The 16,917-nt window shown below is 45.8% G+C and overlaps 6 non-coding genes across 6 annotated transcripts; all 6 read right to left on the bottom strand.

The window, feature by feature from the left end:
• Positions 1-1,253: 1,253 nt before the first annotated feature.
• On the bottom strand, positions 1,254-1,326 carry trnav-aac (transfer RNA valine (anticodon AAC)). The gene has a single exon. It is a non-coding gene; the product is annotated as a tRNA-Val (tRNA).
• Positions 1,327-4,134: 2,808 nt separating this feature from the next.
• Positions 4,135-4,207, bottom strand: trnav-aac (transfer RNA valine (anticodon AAC)). The gene has a single exon. It is a non-coding gene; the product is annotated as a tRNA-Val (tRNA).
• Positions 4,208-6,994: 2,787 nt separating this feature from the next.
• trnav-aac (transfer RNA valine (anticodon AAC)) lies at positions 6,995-7,067 on the bottom strand. Its single transcript has one exon. It is a non-coding gene; the product is annotated as a tRNA-Val (tRNA).
• A 2,787-nt stretch (positions 7,068-9,854) lies between these two features.
• On the bottom strand, positions 9,855-9,927 carry trnav-aac (transfer RNA valine (anticodon AAC)). Its single transcript has one exon. It is a non-coding gene; the product is annotated as a tRNA-Val (tRNA).
• Positions 9,928-12,714: 2,787 nt separating this feature from the next.
• Positions 12,715-12,787, bottom strand: trnav-aac (transfer RNA valine (anticodon AAC)). The gene has a single exon. It is a non-coding gene; the product is annotated as a tRNA-Val (tRNA).
• Positions 12,788-15,574: 2,787 nt separating this feature from the next.
• Positions 15,575-15,647, bottom strand: trnav-aac (transfer RNA valine (anticodon AAC)). The gene has a single exon. It is a non-coding gene; the product is annotated as a tRNA-Val (tRNA).
• Between the last annotated feature and the right edge of the window lie 1,270 nt (positions 15,648-16,917).

Raw genomic sequence — 16,917 nt, 5'->3', positions numbered from 1 at the left:
TGAGCAGGCCGTGTTCCACATCAAACCGTGCAGCATTTATTCAGTCACTGTGTCTGTTTTGCAGAAGAAGGGTCCCAAAGAATGTTCTCCACCCTAAAACCGGAGGTCGCATTACAATCCGAGAACGACAGATCACATTGTGAGCATGCTCTGACCTCGGGGCCGGTTCGAGATGCCACTTTCCGTGCCTTTTACTTTAACCGTGCAATTTGCTGCAGAGATGTTCACTCCTGGACATGAGCCACGTGGATACCAACTGAGTCGGAAACCTGTGCGGCAATCGACGAGAAGCGATTCAATAAATTTTGCTAACTTCCATGGTGCTTATTGGAAATGCAGTTTCTGTTCAAGTCAATCGAAAAGGCAGTTTCTGAACATAGTAACAGAAGTCAAAAGGTAATTACCTCACCCCACCCCCACTCCGGAAGAGGTGCTAACTGCCCTTGAGTGCTTTCTGATCTCGATGTGAAGAGCTCACACGCCTCTGAGTCACCTTCAAGTCTCTGTTTGCGGAGTGAATCACAAAGAAGGACTTTTACCAGAGCTGCAACCGCCTCACTTCCCCACTCGCTCTCCCCTTTTACATTTTCCTGCTCGTCAGTGATTTAAAGAAAACCAAATGGATGCGATGTCATTCTGTAGCCTCTCTGTCGATTCCTCCGTTTCAGTTCCAACATGGCTTAGATCTCGGGGCGCACCTTAATATTAGCGGCGCTATGAAAGCACAGGTTCAAAGGTTCCTCTGAGAGTGTAAATTATTTCATTGCTGTTGCTGATTGAATGAGCCACTAACGTGCGAACTGCCCCAAAATATGATTCAGGAATCTGGTACCAACTCTCGCGCGTTGAATAACGACAGACAGCTTCCAAATGAGGCCTTTCAGAGACGACTTTGGGGTACATTTGACAGACAGACAAGTTCAGGAATCCGTGGTGCGCTGTGACACCTGCGCAGCAGCTTCTTCCCTGCCTTTGAACCGGGCCGCCTGCGCAAGGAATGCAAATGCGGTACTGCTTTTCGTGGAAGGATCAGAACGCGGCAAGGACACTCTCAAACAGAATGGCATATGCATCAGAACCAGGTTGGAGAAAAACTTTATAATGCTTTACACAGTAATTAAATGGAGTTGCCTTACATTTCACTACGAGAGCAGATTCTTTCAAGCAAATTCGAAGGCAGGTTTGCAGATGGGAAAGCAAGCAAGAAAGCTCCGTTCTTGTCCATGTAAAAGGCTGCAGTTGACGAACCAAGCAGTTTCTGCCCAGTTTCGAACTGGGGACCTTTCGCGTGTTAGGCGAACGTGATGACCACTACACTACAGAAACCAGCCGCGGTCGCCGCCCTGTGGCGCAGTGGCATCCAGCACTGAAAGTTGAAGCCATTCTCCGTTTCACCTTTCTGTTTCCAATCGCTCGTTGTTGTCCAGCGTAATTGACATCTTGAAAACGTTAAAAAAGACACGTGAAATTGATGACAATATATAGACAATGATTTCGTCAATGTTTGGACCGTAGGGCGAGGTGGAATAAGCTGGGACGACTTTCCCTGCAGCGTAACGGCTGCGATATGATCTTATGGAAGGGTTGTAAACTGAGTATTTCTGTGTTTTACCCAATTTGGGGTGAGTTGAAAACTCGAGAGCATAGGTTTAAGGTGAGTGGGCTGAAATTGACAAACGACCTGAGGCACATTTCCCACACAGAAGGTTGTGCGTGTATGGAATGAGCTCCCAGAGGAAGTGGAGGAGGCTATTACACTCAGAAAATTGCAAAGGTAATCGGATGAGTTTCTGGACAGGATGGGTTTAGAGGGATTGGGGCCAAATGCTGGGGAACGGGACTTGTTTAATTTTGGTTATGTGGTGAGCATGGATGAGATACACCTAAATATCTGTTTCCACGCCGTGTACCCCCATAACGTCTTGTTGCTAACACTGGCTTTAAAGGATTACTTTTTAGCGGAGTTTTCCATCGCAGTCTGTGGCACAATCGTTTAGTCTGTTCGACTGCTCACGGGAAAGGTAGTATTGTGAAACACTGCAGATACGAACGACTTCCTTAATTTTGCCCCGACTGACCATACTCCGTGAAATTTTCCCAGACCTCAATTGAGGAGTTTTGCTGCTCGAAGTTACCTCAGATACCCTGTTAACTCGTAATGTGCTGAGCGAATCGCAAAACAGAAAGCATTTTTCACGGAACACAAACAAAACTGGCATGCCGAATGCATTTTCAGACAGAGAGATGCATGAATGCTAAATGTGTCACAGTCCGAGGGCATGAGTCATAAAGTAATCTCACAACTAACAACAGGGCAATTCCAAACTACTCTTTCAAACATACTGCAGCGTTAGTGCACCACCACTTTCCAGACAATGCTGAAAAGAGAGATAGAAAGAACATCATAAGAACGGGCCATAAAAAGTCAATTTCACCAATCACAGTCTCGATTAGATTACCTTTTCCTTCTGATGTCTCCAGGACGGAAATGAAGGAAATGGGAGAAATTCAATAACATATGACACCGAAATTCATTGGAACGATTTTCCCATTGGACAAAAAACCAAATAACGACGAGTCGAGTCACCGCAGGACTTTGTTTCACAACAGCGATGAAATAATAGTCTCCATTCGGTTCCAGTAAAAGCACAAATCGCTTTGGAACAGCAGAGCTGTTTGCGATTTTCCGCGCGGGAGGCGAACGCGATCTTGACAGCAGAGACACTTGGACACTTCGGTCAAATAACCATGAGCTGCTAGACATTACTACAATTTCGATTCTTGCTTTGCTAAATGATTTCACACATTGCTCGAAACAGGACGACTTTCACGTTTACACGGAACACGAAACACACCTGACTACAGGGAAAATGCACAAAGCTGAGCAGGCCGTGTTCCACATCAAACCGTGCAGCATTTATTCAGTCACTGTGTCTGTTTTGCAGAAGAAGGGTCCCAAAGAATGTTCTCCACCCTAAAACCGGAGGTCGCATTACAATCCGAGAACGACAGATCACATTGTGAGCATGCTCTGACCTCGGGGCCGGTTCGAGATGCCACTTTCCGTGCCTTTTACTTTAACCGTGCAATTTGCTGCAGAGATGTTCACTCCTGGACATGAGCCACGTGGATACCAACTGAGTCGGAAACCTGTGCGGCAATCGACGAGAAGCGATTCAATAAATTTTGCTAACTTCCATGGTGCTTATTGGAAATGCAGTTTCTGTTCAAGTCAATCGAAAAGGCAGTTTCTGAACATAGTAACAGAAGTCAAAAGGTAATTACCTCACCCCACCCCCACTCCGGAAGAGGTGCTAACTGCCCTTGAGTGCTTTCTGATCTCGATGTGAAGAGCTCACACGCCTCTGAGTCACCTTCAAGTCTCTGTTTGCGGAGTGAATCACAAAGAAGGACTTTTACCAGAGCTGCAACCGCCTCACTTCCCCACTCGCTCTCCCCTTTTACATTTTCCTGCTCGTCAGTGATTTAAAGAAAACCAAATGGATGCGATGTCATTCTGTAGCCTCTCTGTCGATTCCTCCGTTTCAGTTCCAACATGGCTTAGATCTCGGGGCGCACCTTAATATTAGCGGCGCTATGAAAGCACAGGTTCAAAGGTTCCTCTGAGAGTGTAAATTATTTCATTGCTGTTGCTGATTGAATGAGCCACTAACGTGCGAACTGCCCCAAAATATGATTCAGGAATCTGGTACCAACTCTCGCGCGTTGAATAACGACAGACAGCTTCCAAATGAGGCCTTTCAGAGACGACTTTGGGGTACATTTGACAGACAGACAAGTTCAGGAATCCGTGGTGCGCTGTGACACCTGCGCAGCAGCTTCTTCCCTGCCTTTGAACCGGGCCGCCTGCGCAAGGAATGCAAATGCGGTACTGCTTTTCGTGGAAGGATCAGAACGCGGCAAGGACACTCTCAAACAGAATGGCATATGCATCAGAACCAGGTTGGAGAAAAACTTTATAATGCTTTACACAGTAATTAAATGGAGTTGCCTTACATTTCACTACGAGAGCAGATTCTTTCAAGCAAATTCGAAGGCAGGTTTGCAGATGGGAAAGCAAGCAAGAAAGCTCCGTTCTTGTCCATGTAAAAGGCTGCAGTTGACGAACCAAGCAGTTTCTGCCCAGTTTCGAACTGGGGACCTTTCGCGTGTTAGGCGAACGTGATGACCACTACACTACAGAAACCAGCCGCGGTCGCCGCCCTGCGGCGCAGTGGCATCCAGCACTGAAAGTTGAAGCCATTCTCCGTTTCACCTTTCTGTTTCCAATCGCTCGTTGTTGTCCAGCGTAATTGACATCTTGAAAACGTTAAAAAAGACACGTGAAATTGATGACAATATATAGACAATGATTTCGTCAATGTTTGGACCGTAGGGCGAGGTGGAATAAGCTGGGATGACTTTCCCTGCAGCGTAACGGCTGCGATATGATCTTATGGAAGGGTTGTAAACTGAGTATTTCTGTGTTTTACCCAAATTGGGGTGAGTTGAAAACTCGAGAGCATAGGTTTAAGGTGAGTGGGCTGAAATTGACAAACGACCTGAGGCACATTTCCCACACAGAAGGTTGTGCGTGTATGGAATGAGCTCCCAGAGGAAGTGGAGGAGGCTATTACACTCAGAAAATTGCAAAGGTAATCGGATGAGTTTCTGGACAGGATGGGTTTAGAGGGATTGGGGCCAAATGCTGGGGAACGGGACTTGTTTAATTTTGGTTATGTGGTGAGCATGGATGAGATACACCTAAATATCTGTTTCCACGCCGTGTACCCCCATAACGTCTTGTTGCTAACACTGGCTTTAAAGGATTACTTTTTAGCGGAGTTTTCCATCGCAGTCTGTGGCACAATCGTTTAGTCTGTTCGACTGCTCACGGGAAAGGTAGTATTGTGAAACACTGCAGATACGAACGACTTCCTTAATTTTGCCCCGACTGACCATACTCCGTGAAATTTTCCCAGACCTCAATTGAGGAGTTTTGCTGCTCGAAGTTACCTCAGAAACCCTGTTAACTCGTAATGTGCTGAGCGAATCGCAAAACAGAAAGCATTTTTCACGGAACACAAACAAAACTGGCATGCCGAATGCATTTTCAGACAGAGAGATGCATGAATGCTAAATGTGTCACAGTCCGAGGGCATGAGTCATAAAGTAATCTCACAACTAACAACAGGGCAATTCCAAACTACTCTTTCAAACATACTGCAGCGTTAGTGCACCACCACTTTCCAGACAATGCTGAAAAGAGAGATAGAAAGAACATCATAAGAACGGGCCATAAAAAGTGAATTTCACCAATCACAGTCTCGATTAGATTACCTTTTCCTTCTGATGTCTCCAGGACGGAAATGAAGGAAATGGGAGAAATTCAATAACATATGACACCGAAATTCATTGGAACGATTTTCCCATTGGACAAAAAACCAAATAACGACGAGTCGAGTCACCGCAGGACTTTGTTTCACAACAGCGATGAAATAATAGTCTCCATTCGGTTCCAGTAAAAGCACAAATCGCTTTGGAACAGCAGAGCTGTTTGCGATTTTCCGCGCGGGAGGCGAACGCGATCTTGACAGCAGAGACACTTGGACACTTCGGTCAAATAACCATGAGCTGCTAGACATTACTACAATTTCGATTCTTGCTTTGCTAAATGATTTCACACATTGCTCGAAACAGGACGACTTTCACGTTTACACGGAACACGAAACACACCTGACTACAGGGAAAATGCACAAAGCTGAGCAGGCCGTGTTCCACATCAAACCGTGCAGCATTTATTCAGTCACTGTGTCTGTTTTGCAGAAGAAGGGTCCCAAAGAATGTTCTCCACCCTAAAACCGGAGGTCGCATTACAATCCGAGAACGACAGATCACATTGTGAGCATGCTCTGACCTCGGGGCCGGTTCGAGATGCCACTTTCCGTGCCTTTTACTTTAACCGTGCAATTTGCTGCAGAGATGTTCACTCCTGGACATGAGCCACGTGGATACCAACTGAGTCGGAAACCTGTGCGGCAATCGACGAGAAGCGATTCAATAAATTTTGCTAACTTCCATGGTGCTTATTGGAAATGCAGTTTCTGTTCAAGTCAATCGAAAAGGCAGTTTCTGAACATAGTAACAGAAGTCAAAAGGTAATTACCTCACCCCACCCCCACTCCGGAAGAGGTGCTAACTGCCCTTGAGTGCTTTCTGATCTCGATGTGAAGAGCTCACACGCCTCTGAGTCACCTTCAAGTCTCTGTTTGCGGAGTGAATCACAAAGAAGGACTTTTACCAGAGCTGCAACCGCCTCACTTCCCCACTCGCTCTCCCCTTTTACATTTTCCTGCTCGTCAGTGATTTAAAGAAAACCAAATGGATGCGATGTCATTCTGTAGCCTCTCTGTCGATTCCTCCGTTTCAGTTCCAACATGGCTTAGATCTCGGGGCGCACCTTAATATTAGCGGCGCTATGAAAGCACAGGTTCAAAGGTTCCTCTGAGAGTGTAAATTATTTCATTGCTGTTGCTGATTGAATGAGCCACTAACGTGCGAACTGCCCCAAAATATGATTCAGGAATCTGGTACCAACTCTCGCGCGTTGAATAACGACAGACAGCTTCCAAATGAGGCCTTTCAGAGACGACTTTGGGGTACATTTGACAGACAGACAAGTTCAGGAATCCGTGGTGCGCTGTGACCTGCCTTTGAACCGGTCCGCCTACGCAAGGAATGCAAATGCGGTACTGCTTTTCGTGGAAGGATCAGAACGCGGCAAGGACACTCTCAAACAGAATGGCATATGCATCAGAACCAGGTTGGAGAAAAACTTTATAATGCTTTACACAGTAATTAAATGGAGTTGCCTTACATTTCACTACGAGAGCAGATTCTTTCAAGCAAATTCGAAGGCAGGTTTGCAGATGGGAAAGCAAGCAAGAAAGCTCCGTTCTTGTCCATGTAAAAGGCCGCAGTTGACGAACAAAGCAGTTTCTGCCCAGTTTCGAACTGGGGACCTTTCGCGTGTTAGGCGAACGTGATGACCACTACACTACAGAAACCAGCCGCGGTCGCCGCCCTGCGGCGCAGTGGCATCCAGCACTGAAAGTTGAAGCCATTCTCCGTTTCACCTTTCTGTTTCCAATTGCTCGTTGTTGTCCAGCGTAATTGACATCTTGAAAACGTTAAAAAAGACACGTGAAATTGATGACAATATATAGACAATGATTTCGTCAATGTTTGGACCGTAGGGCGAGGTGGAATAAGCTGGGACGACTTTCCCTGCAGCGTAACGGCTGCGATATGATCTTATGGAAGGGTTGTAAACTGAGTATTTCTGTGTTTTACCCAAATTGGGGTGAGTTGAAAACTCGAGAGCATAGGTTTAAGGTGAGTGGGCTGAAATTGACAAACGACCTGAGGCACATTTCCCACACAGAAGGTTGTGCGTGTATGGAATGAGCTCCCAGAGGAAGTGGAGGAGGCTATTACACTCAGAAAATTGCAAAGGTAATCGGATGAGTTTCTGGACAGGATGGGTTTAGAGGGATTGGGGCCAAATGCTGGGGAACGGGACTTGTTTAATTTTGGTTATGTGGTGAGCATGGATGAGATACACCTAAATATCTGTTTCCACGCCGTGTACCCCCATAACGTCTTGTTGCTAACACTGGCTTTAAAGGATTACTTTTTAGCGGAGTTTTCCATCGCAGTCTGTGGCACAATCGTTTAGTCTGTTCGACTGCTCACGGGAAAGGTAGTATTGTGAAACACTGCAGATACGAACGACTTCCTTAATTTTGCCCCGACTGACCATACTCCGTGAAATTTTCCCAGACCTCAATTGAGGAGTTTTGCTGCTCGAAGTTACCTCAGAAACCCTGTTAACTCGTAATGTGCTGAGCGAATCGCAAAACAGAAAGCATTTTTCACGGAACACAAACAAAACTGGCATGCCGAATGCATTTTCAGACAGAGAGATGCATGAATGCTAAATGTGTCACAGTCCGAGGGCATGAGTCATAAAGTAATCTCACAACTAACAACAGGGCAATTCCAAACTACTCTTTCAAACATACTGCAGCGTTAGTGCACCACCACTTTCCAGACAATGCTGAAAAGAGAGATAGAAAGAACATCATAAGAACGGGCCATAAAAAGTCAATTTCACCAATCACAGTCTCGATTAGATTACCTTTTCCTTCTGATGTCTCCAGGACGGAAATGAAGGAAATGGGAGAAATTCAATAACATATGACACCGAAATTCATTGGAACGATTTTCCCATTGGACAAAAAACCAAATAACGACGAGTCGAGTCACCGCAGGACTTTGTTTCACAACAGCGATGAAATAATAGTCTCCATTCGGTTCCAGTAAAAGCACAAATCGCTTTGGAACAGCAGAGCTGTTTGCGATTTTCCGCGCGGGAGGCGAACGCGATCTTGACAGCAGAGACACTTGGACACTTCGGTCAAATAACCATGAGCTGCTAGACATTACTACAATTTCGATTCTTGCTTTGCTAAATGATTTCACACATTGCTCGAAACAGGACGACTTTCACGTTTACACGGAACACGAAACACACCTGACTACAGGGAAAATGCACAAAGCTGAGCAGGCCGTGTTCCACATCAAACCGTGCAGCATTTATTCAGTCACTGTGTCTGTTTTGCAGAAGAAGGGTCCCAAAGAATGTTCTCCACCCTAAAACCGGAGGTCGCATTACAATCCGAGAACGACAGATCACATTGTGAGCATGCTCTGACCTCGGGGCCGGTTCGAGATGCCACTTTCCGTGCCTTTTACTTTAACCGTGCAATTTGCTGCAGAGATGTTCACTCCTGGACATGAGCCACGTGGATACCAACTGAGTCGGAAACCTGTGCGGCAATCGACGAGAAGCGATTCAATAAATTTTGCTAACTTCCATGGTGCTTATTGGAAATGCAGTTTCTGTTCAAGTCAATCGAAAAGGCAGTTTCTGAACATAGTAACAGAAGTCAAAAGGTAATTACCTCACCCCACCCCCACTCCGGAAGAGGTGCTAACTGCCCTTGAGTGCTTTCTGATCTCGATGTGAAGAGCTCACACGCCTCTGAGTCACCTTCAAGTCTCTGTTTGCGGAGTGAATCACAAAGAAGGACTTTTACCAGAGCTGCAACCGCCTCACTTCCCCACTCGCTCTCCCCTTTTACATTTTCCTGCTCGTCAGTGATTTAAAGAAAACCAAATGGATGCGATGTCATTCTGTAGCCTCTCTGTCGATTCCTCCGTTTCAGTTCCAACATGGCTTAGATCTCGGGGCGCACCTTAATATTAGCGGCGCTATGAAAGCACAGGTTCAAAGGTTCCTCTGAGAGTGTAAATTATTTCATTGCTGTTGCTGATTGAATGAGCCACTAACGTGCGAACTGCCCCAAAATATGATTCAGGAATCTGGTACCAACTCTCGCGCGTTGAATAACGACAGACAGCTTCCAAATGAGGCCTTTCAGAGACGACTTTGGGGTACATTTGACAGACAGACAAGTTCAGGAATCCGTGGTGCGCTGTGACCTGCCTTTGAACCGGTCCGCCTACGCAAGGAATGCAAATGCGGTACTGCTTTTCGTGGAAGGATCAGAACGCGGCAAGGACACTCTCAAACAGAATGGCATATGCATCAGAACCAGGTTGGAGAAAAACTTTATAATGCTTTACACAGTAATTAAATGGAGTTGCCTTACATTTCACTACGAGAGCAGATTCTTTCAAGCAAATTCGAAGGCAGGTTTGCAGATGGGAAAGCAAGCAAGAAAGCTCCGTTCTTGTCCATGTAAAAGGCCGCAGTTGACGAACAAAGCAGTTTCTGCCCAGTTTCGAACTGGGGACCTTTCGCGTGTTAGGCGAACGTGATGACCACTACACTACAGAAACCAGCCGCGGTCGCCGCCCTGCGGCGCAGTGGCATCCAGCACTGAAAGTTGAAGCCATTCTCCGTTTCACCTTTCTGTTTCCAATTGCTCGTTGTTGTCCAGCGTAATTGACATCTTGAAAACGTTAAAAAAGACACGTGAAATTGATGACAATATATAGACAATGATTTCGTCAATGTTTGGACCGTAGGGCGAGGTGGAATAAGCTGGGACGACTTTCCCTGCAGCGTAACGGCTGCGATATGATCTTATGGAAGGGTTGTAAACTGAGTATTTCTGTGTTTTACCCAAATTGGGGTGAGTTGAAAACTCGAGAGCATAGGTTTAAGGTGAGTGGGCTGAAATTGACAAACGACCTGAGGCACATTTCCCACACAGAAGGTTGTGCGTGTATGGAATGAGCTCCCAGAGGAAGTGGAGGAGGCTATTACACTCAGAAAATTGCAAAGGTAATCGGATGAGTTTCTGGACAGGATGGGTTTAGAGGGATTGGGGCCAAATGCTGGGGAACGGGACTTGTTTAATTTTGGTTATGTGGTGAGCATGGATGAGATACACCTAAATATCTGTTTCCACGCCGTGTACCCCCATAACGTCTTGTTGCTAACACTGGCTTTAAAGGATTACTTTTTAGCGGAGTTTTCCATCGCAGTCTGTGGCACAATCGTTTAGTCTGTTCGACTGCTCACGGGAAAGGTAGTATTGTGAAACACTGCAGATACGAACGACTTCCTTAATTTTGCCCCGACTGACCATACTCCGTGAAATTTTCCCAGACCTCAATTGAGGAGTTTTGCTGCTCGAAGTTACCTCAGAAACCCTGTTAACTCGTAATGTGCTGAGCGAATCGCAAAACAGAAAGCATTTTTCACGGAACACAAACAAAACTGGCATGCCGAATGCATTTTCAGACAGAGAGATGCATGAATGCTAAATGTGTCACAGTCCGAGGGCATGAGTCATAAAGTAATCTCACAACTAACAACAGGGCAATTCCAAACTACTCTTTCAAACATACTGCAGCGTTAGTGCACCACCACTTTCCAGACAATGCTGAAAAGAGAGATAGAAAGAACATCATAAGAACGGGCCATAAAAAGTCAATTTCACCAATCACAGTCTCGATTAGATTACCTTTTCCTTCTGATGTCTCCAGGACGGAAATGAAGGAAATGGGAGAAATTCAATAACATATGACACCGAAATTCATTGGAACGATTTTCCCATTGGACAAAAAACCAAATAACGACGAGTCGAGTCACCGCAGGACTTTGTTTCACAACAGCGATGAAATAATAGTCTCCATTCGGTTCCAGTAAAAGCACAAATCGCTTTGGAACAGCAGAGCTGTTTGCGATTTTCCGCGCGGGAGGCGAACGCGATCTTGACAGCAGAGACACTTGGACACTTCGGTCAAATAACCATGAGCTGCTAGACATTACTACAATTTCGATTCTTGCTTTGCTAAATGATTTCACACATTGCTCGAAACAGGACGACTTTCACGTTTACACGGAACACGAAACACACCTGACTACAGGGAAAATGCACAAAGCTGAGCAGGCCGTGTTCCACATCAAACCGTGCAGCATTTATTCAGTCACTGTGTCTGTTTTGCAGAAGAAGGGTCCCAAAGAATGTTCTCCACCCTAAAACCGGAGGTCGCATTACAATCCGAGAACGACAGATCACATTGTGAGCATGCTCTGACCTCGGGGCCGGTTCGAGATGCCACTTTCCGTGCCTTTTACTTTAACCGTGCAATTTGCTGCAGAGATGTTCACTCCTGGACATGAGCCACGTGGATACCAACTGAGTCGGAAACCTGTGCGGCAATCGACGAGAAGCGATTCAATAAATTTTGCTAACTTCCATGGTGCTTATTGGAAATGCAGTTTCTGTTCAAGTCAATCGAAAAGGCAGTTTCTGAACATAGTAACAGAAGTCAAAAGGTAATTACTTCACCCCACCCCCACTCCGGAAGAGGTGCTAACTGCCCTTGAGTGCTTTCTGATCTCGATGTGAAGAGCTCACACGCCTCTGAGTCACCTTCAAGTCTCTGTTTGCGGAGTGAATCACAAAGAAGGACTTTTACCAGAGCTGCAACCGCCTCACTTCCCCACTCGCTCTCCCCTTTTACATTTTCCTGCTCGTCAGTGATTTAAAGAAAACCAAATGGATGCGATGTCATTCTGTAGCCTCTCTGTCGATTCCTCCGTTTCAGTTCCAACATGGCTTAGATCTCGGGGCGCACCTTAATATTAGCGGCGCTATGAAAGCACAGGTTCAAAGGTTCCTCTGAGAGTGTAAATTATTTCATTGCTGTTGCTGATTGAATGAGCCACTAACGTGCGAACTGCCCCAAAATATGATTCAGGAATCTGGTACCAACTCTCGCGCGTTGAATAACGACAGACAGCTTCCAAATGAGGCCTTTCAGAGACGACTTTGGGGTACATTTGACAGACAGACAAGTTCAGGAATCCGTGGTGCGCTGTGACCTGCCTTTGAACCGGTCCGCCTACGCAAGGAATGCAAATGCGGTACTGCTTTTCGTGGAAGGATCAGAACGCGGCAAGGACACTCTCAAACAGAATGGCATATGCATCAGAACCAGGTTGGAGAAAAACTTTATAATGCTTTACACAGTAATTAAATGGAGTTGCCTTACATTTCACTACGAGAGCAGATTCTTTCAAGCAAATTCGAAGGCAGGTTTGCAGATGGGAAAGCAAGCAAGAAAGCTCCGTTCTTGTCCATGTAAAAGGCCGCAGTTGACGAACAAAGCAGTTTCTGCCCAGTTTCGAACTGGGGACCTTTCGCGTGTTAGGCGAACGTGATGACCACTACACTACAGAAACCAGCCGCGGTCGCCGCCCTCCGGCGCAGTGGCATCCAGCACTGAAAGTTGAAGCCATTCTCCGTTTCACCTTTCTGTTTCCAATTGCTCGTTGTTGTCCAGCGTAATTGACATCTTGAAAACGTTAAAAAAGACACGTGAAATTGATGACAATATATAGACAATGATTTCGTCAATGTTTGGACCGTAGGGCGAGGTGGAATAAGCTGGGACGACTTTCCCTGCAGCGTAACGGCTGCGATATGATCTTATGGAAGGGTTGTAAACTGAGTATTTCTGTGTTTTACCCAAATTGGGGTGAGTTGAAAACTCGAGAGCATAGGTTTAAGGTGAGTGGGCTGAAATTGACAAACGACCTGAGGCACATTTCCCACACAGAAGGTTGTGCGTGTATGGAATGAGCTCCCAGAGGAAGTGGAGGAGGCTATTACACTCAGAAAATTGCAAAGGTAATCGGATGAGTTTCTGGACAGGATGGGTTTAGAGGGATTGGGGCCAAATGCTGGGGAACGGGACTTGTTTAATTTTGGTTATGTGGTGAGCATGGATGAGATACACCTAAATATCTGTTTCCACGCCGTGTACCCCCATAACGTCTTGTTGCTAACACTGGCTTTAAAGGATTACTTTTTAGCGGAGTTTTCCATCGCAGTCTGTGGCACAATCGTTTAGTCTGTTCGACTGCTCACGGGAAAGGTAGTATTGTGAAACACTGCAGATACGAACGACTTCCTTAATTTTGCCCCGACTGACCATACTCCGTGAAATTTTCCCAGACCTCAATTGAGGAGTTTTGCTGCTCGAAGTTACCTCAGAAACCCTGTTAACTCGTAATGTGCTGAGCGAATCGCAAAACAGAAAGCATTTTTCACGGAACACAAACAAAACTGGCATGCCGAATGCATTTTCAGACAGAGAGATGCATGAATGCTAAATGTGTCACAGTCCGAGGGCATGAGTCATAAAGTAATCTCACAACTAACAACAGGGCAATTCCAAACTACTCTTTCAAACATACTGCAGCGTTAGTGCACCACCACTTTCCAGACAATGCTGAAAAGAGAGATAGAAAGAACATCATAAGAACGGGCCATAAAAAGTCAATTTCACCAATCACAGTCTCGATTAGATTACCTTTTCCTTCTGATGTCTCCAGGACGGAAATGAAGGAAATGGGAGAAATTCAATAACATATGACACCGAAATTCATTGGAACGATTTTCCCATTGGACAAAAAACCAAATAACGACGAGTCGAGTCACCGCAGGACTTTGTTTCACAACAGCGATGAAATAATAGTCTCCATTCGGTTCCAGTAAAAGCACAAATCGCTTTGGAACAGCAGAGCTGTTTGCGATTTTCCGCGCGGGAGGCGAACGCGATCTTGACAGCAGAGACACTTGGACACTTCGGTCAAATAACCATGAGCTGCTAGACATTACTACAATTTCGATTGTTGCTTTGCTAAATGATTTCACACATTGCTCGAAACAGGACGACTTTCACGTTTACACGGAACACGAAACACACCTGACTACAGGGAAAATGCACAAAGCTGAGCAGGCCGTGTTCCACATCAAACCGTGCAGCATTTATTCAGTCACTGTGTCTGTTTTGCAGAAGAAGGGTCCCAAAGAATGTTCTCCACCCTAAAACCGGAGGTCGCATTACAATCCGAGAACGACAGATCACATTGTGAGCATGCTCTGACCTCGGGGCCGGTTCGAGATGCCACTTTCCGTGCCTTTTACTTTAACCGTGCAATTTGCTGCAGAGATGTTCACTCCTGGACATGAGCCACGTGGATACCAACTGAGTCGGAAACCTGTGCGGCAATCGACGAGAAGCGATTCAATAAATTTTGCTAACTTCCATGGTGCTTATTGGAAATGCAGTTTCTGTTCAAGTCAATCGAAAAGGCAGTTTCTGAACATAGTAACAGAAGTCAAAAGGTAATTACCTCACCCCACCCCCACTCCGGAAGAGGTGCTAACTGCCCTTGAGTGCTTTCTGATCTCGATGTGAAGAGCTCACACGCCTCTGAGTCACCTTCAAGTCTCTGTTTGCGGAGTGAATCACAAAGAAGGACTTTTACCAGAGCTGCAACCGCCTCACTTCCCCACTCGCTCTCCCCTTTTACATTTTCCTGCTCGTCAGTGATTTAAAGAAAACCAAATGGATGCGATGTCATTCTGTAGCCTCTCTGTCGATTCCTCCGTTTCAGTTCCAACATGGCTTAGATCTCGGGGCGCACCTTAATATTAGCGGCGCTATGAAAGCACAGGTTCAAAGGTTCCTCTGAGAGTGTAAATTATTTCATTGCTGTTGCTGATTGAATGAGCCACTAACGTGCGAACTGCCCCAAAATATGATTCAGGAATCTGGTACCAACTCTCGCGCGTTGAATAACGACAGACAGCTTCCAAATGAGGCCTTTCAGAGACGACTTTGGGGTACATTTGACAGACAGACAAGTTCAGGAATCCGTGGTGCGCTGTGACCTGCCTTTGAACCGGTCCGCCTACGCAAGGAATGCAAATGCGGTACTGCTTTTCGTGGAAGGATCAGAACGCGGCAAGGACACTCTCAAACAGAATGGCATATGCATCAGAACCAGGTTGGAGAAAAACTTTATAATGCTTTACACAGTAATTAAATGGAGTTGCCTTACATTTCACTACGAGAGCAGATTCTTTCAAGCAAATTCGAAGGCAGGTTTGCAGATGGGAAAGCAAGCAAGAAAGCTCCGTTCTTGTCCATGTAAAAGGCCGCAGTTGACGAACAAAGCAGTTTCTGCCCAGTTTCGAACTGGGGACCTTTCGCGTGTTAGGCGAACGTGATGACCACTACACTACAGAAACCAGCCGCGGTCGCCGCCCTGCGGCGCAGTGGCATCCAGCACTGAAAGTTGAAGCCATTCTCCGTTTCACCTTTCTGTTTCCAATTGCTCGTTGTTGTCCAGCGTAATTGACATCTTGAAAACGTTAAAAAAGACACGTGAAATTGATGACAATATATAGACAATGATTTCGTCAATGTTTGGACCGTAGGGCGAGGTGGAATAAGCTGGGACGACTTTCCCTGCAGCGTAACGGCTGCGATATGATCTTATGGAAGGGTTGTAAACTGAGTATTTCTGTGTTTTACCCAAATTGGGGTGAGTTGAAAACTCGAGAGCATAGGTTTAAGGTGAGTGGGCTGAAATTGACAAACGACCTGAGGCACATTTCCCACACAGAAGGTTGTGCGTGTATGGAATGAGCTCCCAGAGGAAGTGGAGGAGGCTATTACACTCAGAAAATTGCAAAGGTAATCGGATGAGTTTCTGGACAGGATGGGTTTAGAGGGATTGGGGCCAAATGCTGGGGAACGGGACTTGTTTAATTTTGGTTATGTGGTGAGCATGGATGAGATACACCTAAATATCTGTTTCCACGCCGTGTACCCCCATAACGTCTTGTTGCTAACACTGGCTTTAAAGGATTACTTTTTAGCGGAGTTTTCCATCGCAGTCTGTGGCACAATCGTTTAGTCTGTTCGACTGCTCACGGGAAAGGTAGTATTGTGAAACACTGCAGATACGAACGACTTCCTTAATTTTGCCCCGACTGACCAGACTCCGTGAAATTTTCCCAGACCTCAATTGAGGAGTTTTGCTGCTCGAAGTTACCTCAGAAACCCTGTTAACTCGTAATGTGCTGAGCGAATCGCAAAACAGAAAGCATTTTTCACGGAACACAAACAAAACTGGCATGCCGAATGCATTTTCAGACAGAGAGATGCATGAATGCTAAATGTGTCACAGTCCGAGGGCATGAGTCATAAAGTAATCTCACAACTAACAACAGGGCAATTCCAAACTACTCTTTCAAACATACTGCAGCGTTAGTGCACCACCACTTTCCAGACAATGCTGAAAAGAGAGATAGAAAGAACATCATAAGAACGGGCCATAAAAAGTCAATTTCACCAATCACAGTCTCGATTAGATTACCTTTTCCTTCTGATGTCTCCAGGACGGAAATGAAGGAAATGGGAGAAATTCAATAACATATGACACCGAAATTCATTGGAACGATTTTCCCATTGGACAAAAAACCAAATAACGACGAGTCGAGTCACCGCAGGACT

The sequence above is a fragment of the Chiloscyllium punctatum genome, unplaced genomic scaffold (assembly GCF_047496795.1).
Source record: "Chiloscyllium punctatum isolate Juve2018m unplaced genomic scaffold, sChiPun1.3 scaffold_156, whole genome shotgun sequence".
Lineage (NCBI taxonomy): Eukaryota > Metazoa > Chordata > Chondrichthyes > Orectolobiformes > Hemiscylliidae > Chiloscyllium > Chiloscyllium punctatum.
The sequence above is the reverse complement of the archived record's forward strand: the minus strand, read 5'-3'. Positions and strand labels throughout refer to the sequence as shown.